Here is a 4,814-nt window from a genome sequence, read left to right as displayed (position 1 = left end):
AAAGGATAAAGGCTGTCTGGAACTAGCATCCATTTATTTTATAACGTACTTTAAAGGCGGTACTACTAGTAGAATCATTTAGAACTTGCTTAGGAAGAGATAGGAGCTTGGATAGTGGAGGTAAACGTTAATGCACATTTTAAAAGGGTCCCTCAAGCCTCTCCCCGAAGCGAAATTGAATTCCCATATTAAAGTAAGCACCGTTTGATATACAATATTAAAATTAGTGTTTTTTAGCTTCATGCACATAGCAGAATAGGCAGAAGAAGCATATGTTGGTAACGAAGTCGTGCGCGGATTTGAGTTCAGAGACTCTAAATGCAATGACTGAGGCATTTCGTGTAGTGTTGTGAATTCGGTGAAAAGAGATCGAGATTCGGTCTTTTTAAGAGGAATAATACTCCAGTTCATTATTTTCATGTAGTACTTACCATTAAAGCAGCGCATGCGCGAAAGTGTCTCAACGGGTAGGACTTTATACACATTTATCGTATTTATGTTAATTTACATAAGAATGTACAAATAATAAACTATATATAAACCTTCCTTGAGAAATACTCGACCTAATGGTGAAAACCGCATAAAAATCCGTTGGGTGGATTAGAAGAAGAAGAGTTAGAAAGTTCAGACAGACACGAAAAGCGACTTTGTTTTATAAGATATAGGATTATAAACTTCAAGTTCACTTTCGTTTCCCACTTTCTGTCGAATTCTCGAGACATCGAGAGTTGACGGAATTCAACGCCGCGCTTTGACCAGCACATGGGCGAAGAAACGAAAATATTAAATATATTATTGCCACAAGCGAGAATCGAACCTTAGCGACCCTGCGTCACGACACCCTCGAATAGATATTAAAAATTTACAAGATCGTTAATATAAATAATAATCTAATGCAACTGCTGTACCATATAAAATAAACATCTCCATTTTCCCATACACCCTCAACGTGGTTCGTGCCCCAATTAGTTGACGGCGTTGCAAACGGCACACTGTCATAACACCATTTTGAACCTGAAATAATTTTACGCTCATTTGAATTTTAATATTGTGAACTTGATACTGTAGTTCTGGTTGTAGTTTTTGCATATTTTTTTTATTTTTGTTGTTATAATAAATGGGGAACGGAGTGTCTTAGCTCTACGTTCCCTCTGCCTACTCTGCTATGTGCAAAATATGATGAGACACTATTTTTTTTGTAATAAATAAATAATATTGGTCGAACCGGTTTTTGATGCTGTAGAAGCACTGTACATTTATGTTTCATATGCTATTTAACATGTGTGTGACAATGTCTTAACACTAGGTTCCCTTTGCCTATCCTGCTATATACGGGTTACAGCGTTCTTCTCTTTAACATGAATTTTCGACGTACTGCGTGTTGAGTGGCGGAGCACAACACCGCGCTTTTTGCTTTCCTGTCAGAGTGAAGAAATTATATTTTCATTAAATTAAATAAATAATAATTCATTCCCCCTTGTTAAAATGGACAATCATCCCGTTTATAATTCACACGCTAGTCGTATACAAAGACTAGCGGACGCGCGCAGCTCCGCTTGCTTATTTAGGAGTGAATTCTAATAAACCACGAAACATGTGTTCAATGAAATATTTTTAAGAGTCTAAATTTCTAATTTTATAAAAATCGATGGCGATTTAAAGATTTTTCCATACAAACTTTCAGCCCCTTATGTGCACCCTTAGGGGGTGAATTCTAGAAAACCATGAAACACATGTTCAATTAAATATTTTTAAGAGTCTAAATTTCAAATTTTATAAAATCCGGTGGCCATTTAAGAACTTTTCATACAAACTTTCAACCCCTTGTTTGCACCCTTAAGGGAAGAATTCTAGAAAACGATGTTCGAATAAATACTTTTAAAAATCTAAATTTCAAATTTGATAAGAATCGGTGGCTATTTAAATTTTTTTCAATACAAACTTTTAGCCCCTATTTCACCCCCTTAGGGTTAAAATTTTTCAAAATCCCTTCTTAGTGGATGTCCAGATTACGAAAGTAAACATCTGTCCAAATTTCACGTTTCTACGCACAGCGGTTACGGCTGTGCGTGCGTCTTACCTCAGTCAGTGAGGACAAGTCCCTTTATATATATAGATTACCACGACTAGATATCGAACTCACAACTACCACAACTAAAATCGAATACTTTGCAACTACACCTTGATGGTGTCGAATACTGCAATACTAACATTTAGCAAGCACAGGGCCTCAGTATATAGATATAGTACTAGATATCCAATTTGTTATTCAATTTCACTATTCTCTCCTGAGAGTTGAACGGACGTGCATGATGTCGATAAACTTTACGTACATCGTGTGCAAGCAAAACTTAAACTGGTTTAAACCTGATGGATAGTTTGGGTAACGCAATGAAATTTTGACGAATTATTTACTAAGGGCCCCCGCGTGGCTTCGCCCGCTTGTTCTTATACGAATATTTATTTAAGTGTAGTCTAGGTGTATTGTAGTCTAGGTAAAATCCGATCTCGCGAGAATTCCTGGAGAAAAATAGCCCATATTTTGTTCCACAACTCCCTTTATTTTCCAACGTTAGTCCCATAACAATCAGTTCAGATTGTCAAAAAAATTAACCAATTCTTTTAGCAAGTAGCAATTTTATCGAAGAAAATATCTACTTTAAATTTATATAGCTTTTTTATTTATGTGGACCGATTGTAATAAAATGTTCAGTAAAGCGTGCCAGAATCCAATAGTGAAAACTACATTTAAAACGATTAAGCCGTTTCTGCAATGATTACAGACAAACGTTTTAAAAATCATTGTTTTGGATTAATTTAATTGACAAATGCTGGCATATTTCTTATATTATTTGTGGGCCACTCAACACACGGCGCCGGAAAGTGAAGAACGGAAGTGACTTAATGGCGAACAGAATATTTAAACACTAGGTTCCCACAGTCCTTCCCACACTATCCTACTGCGAGCGGGAATAGTGTGAAACTAAAAATAAAAGGACTTTACATACAAAATCCAAGCAAGCTTATGATATAAAGCTATTTTTACCTGAGAATTATAATTTAAAAGTGTAATAGTCTCCAACTCATCTCTTTCGGGATTCTAGTACACAGATGAGGGTAGACAGTAAAATGGCATATTAAATTATGTGTAACCCCGTTGTAAAGAGGGATAATCCTAAAAAGTTCCCTTTCTTTATTGGACGCGTTGTTTTCACAGTATACTTTAGTACATTCTCATAGAATAATCAAATATTATATTTCATCTATTTTTAGATATTTATATTTAGATTTTCTTGCCATAGGCTTAGTAAAAATGAGCTTTCATAGTATCAATCCGCTGTGCTTGATTGTATCGTATAAATAAGCTTTTTTAGATCTAAGCTTGAAAATCGAAGATTTGCACGTAAGTGCAGGGTATGGCTTCTGGGAAGGCAGAAGGGACCTGGGAACATCGTGTTATGACACTCCGTTCACATTAAGACACTTTCATTCCCCACTTCATTTTCCCATTCCACCGAATCATTGAGACATTGCGTACTGAGTAGCGTTACCATAATGAAGAAATGAAAAATTTAATATTTCAATTCATCAAGTGGGAATGGAACCCACAACCTGTCACGTTTATAGCCTCATCTGTACCTCTGTGCCACGACTGGCCTCAAAAATATTGAAACAAAAAACAAAATTTTAATATACGAGATTGCAAAAAACCGTTTTGTCTATTGTATAGAGAGTTCTATACAGCTCTTACTCACATACAACCAGTTATCAAAAGTAAGTGAGATTTCATAACTCCTAAACAAAGGAAACATTATAATCAAAGTTTCATATTCGCATAAGGCAGTGTTTAATGTTTTATAGACCTCGTAAGATAAGTTCAAACATCAAGTTTGAACACACGTTGAATGCTGAAGAATCCATAAAAGCATTTCATTTAAACTTTCACACTTTATCAGCATTACTTCTGCTGACTAATATTAATTATTATATATGAACAACGTGTTTCTGAGAATAAAAAGTGTTAAGATCATATTAAAGAAATCCCATATGTCTTTAGTTTTTGTAGGTTCACGTATATCTTGCATAAGGCAGGGTAGAGAGAGGGGACCTAGTGTTAAGACACTCCATTTTCGCTTAATTTTTGTGTTATAACGTGTTAAGTGGCAGAACTCAACTCCGTTATTGGTCTACCGCTGCGTCATACTGCTATAGTACTTATGACGATAGCTTATTAATTACTAATAATCACATTGTTCATGAATTTATAAAAAAATATAATATATTAAATAAAAATTTGCTTTTATTATATATATATATATTTATATATATTTACTATATATTTTTTTTTCCATATCAAATTAAAATGAAATGTAAACAAAAGCTATTATACTACACAATAGACATGCCAAATAATGTTCTATTATCTATATATATAAAATCGAAAGGTCACTCACTCATCACGAAATCTCAGAAACTACAAGTGCTAGGAATCTCAAATTTTGCATAGGAGTTACTTATAGGACGTAGGTGCTGGCTAAGACGGGAATTTGCAATATTCGATTTCTAAGGGGTTGTTTTTCTGGTCGAAAGTTTGTATGAAACTTCGTTACTACAAATGCTAGGAGTCTCCAATTTTGCATAACGTCACTAGGACGTAGTCATGGAGACAGAAATTAATAATAACATAATTCACGCGGGTGAAACCGCGAGCGGGCCGCTAGTATGTAAATAAATATTTGACGCCGTCATGGCGCAGGGACAAAAGCGTGTAACTGTAATGCGACAGTTATGGGTTTGATTCCTATACAGGGAAT

This window comes from Heliconius melpomene, unplaced genomic scaffold (assembly GCF_056956725.1).
Source record: "Heliconius melpomene rosina isolate 202511_hmr_F unplaced genomic scaffold, ASM5695672v1 ptg000034l, whole genome shotgun sequence".
Taxonomy (NCBI): domain Eukaryota; kingdom Metazoa; phylum Arthropoda; class Insecta; order Lepidoptera; family Nymphalidae; genus Heliconius; species Heliconius melpomene.
Note: the sequence above shows the minus strand (reverse complement) of the source record.